Source organism: Mustela nigripes, chromosome 3 (assembly GCF_022355385.1).
Source record: "Mustela nigripes isolate SB6536 chromosome 3, MUSNIG.SB6536, whole genome shotgun sequence".
Taxonomy (NCBI): domain Eukaryota; kingdom Metazoa; phylum Chordata; class Mammalia; order Carnivora; family Mustelidae; genus Mustela; species Mustela nigripes.
Window position 1 is genome coordinate 134,442,525 of NC_081559.1, and position 1,569 is coordinate 134,444,093.

A 1,569-nucleotide genomic window follows, 5' to 3' on the forward strand; every position below is an offset into this window, starting at 1 on the left:
ACCCCAGAGAACATCAGTGTTTATTGTGCCAGTAAATCTCTCCTGAATTAACCCTACTTTAAATGAATGCCAACATTTTAAGAATATTTGGAGCCCCTGGTTCTCCTATATATTGAGCTTAATACCCTAAAACTTCTATTAAAGAAAAAAAATTACCTGGATTCTTTCTGCTGTATTTTTCAATTATCAAAGCAAAGTTGTGAGATCTCCAAAATTTCTTTCTTGCTAACTCATTGAGAGTGAGCTAATTTTTCACTGCAGGTAGTTTGATTTTTACATTACTAATAGCCTATTTTATTTTATTTTTTTAAGATTTTATTTATTTATTTGACAGAGATCACAAGTAGGCAGAGAGGCAGGCAGAGAGAGAGAGGAGGAAACAAGCTCCCTGCAGTGCAGAGAGCCTGACACAGGGCTCCATCCCAAGACCCCAGGAGCATGACCTGAGCTGAAGGCAGAGGCTTTAACCCACTGAGCCACCCAGGCACCCCACCCCACTAAGAGCATTTTTTAAAACTGTTGGTATTTCATTGGCTTTGAGTTGTTCTAAATGGTCTGTGAAACAAAAGCAACACTTGGACTGCTGCATACCCTCATAGGACAAAACTGGATACAAAGTATGAATGACCTTGCTATAGATACTTTGGACCAATTCTGCTTTGGAGAATGCACTCCCATAGAGAATGTGTGTCACTGAATTCAGTTAACAAGAGGAGAGAATTATACAAAGTAGTAGACAAGAAAGTTTAATTATCAAAGTTAACATGAGAATGCTAAAATCACCAAAAACAATAAACAAAATAGCAAGTTTTGTACATTCATTTTTTTAGTTTTTAGTTACAGTTAGTCCTACTGGCTCCAGCAACGCATAGACTAAAATTGGAACCATACAGAGAAGGTTCACGTGGCCCCTGTGTAAGGATGATATGCAAATTCATGAAGCTTTCCATATTTAGTTAGTCATATACTTTTCAAATTACGTATATATGTAGACATTACACATACAATGATTTCTTTTATTTAGATATCGTTTTGAAAAATGCATAGCACATTCAAAAAGGATTTGGCAGAGTATTTGTCACAGAGGAAGAACAGATAAATCTTAATTGTTCTTTGCTAAGTTCTTGGCATGCATTGTCTCATTTCGTACTCACCAACCTATGAGTACATGCTACTAGCGCTTCTATTTTAAGGGAGGAAATGAAAGATTTAAAAACCTAAATAATGTTTTTATTGAAGCACAATTAAAATAAAATTTTCTATTAGTTACAGGTGTACTTCATACTTATTCGGCATTTTTACACGTTACAAAATTATTCCCATGATAAGTCTAGTTACCATCTGTCACCATATAAAATTATTATAATACTGTTGACTATATTCCCTATGCTGTACATTACAATCCCATGACTCATTTATTTTATAACTTGAAGTTTGCTCTTTGGTCATATACTCTTGCTAGACCTGAGAATTCCTTTAACGTCTTGTGATGCCATGTGTCTCTTCATTAGCTTATCTCAATCTACTATTACCTTTATCTGTCTCTCTTTCCTCCTGTATAGGGATGAC

At 35.2% G+C, this 1,569-nt stretch overlaps 1 pseudogene; it reads left to right on the top strand.

Annotated features, from left to right (window-relative positions):
- Positions 1-855: 855 nt before the first annotated feature.
- Positions 856-956, top strand: LOC132014751 (U6 spliceosomal RNA; annotated as a pseudogene).
- The last annotated feature ends 613 nt before the right edge of the window (positions 957-1,569 follow it).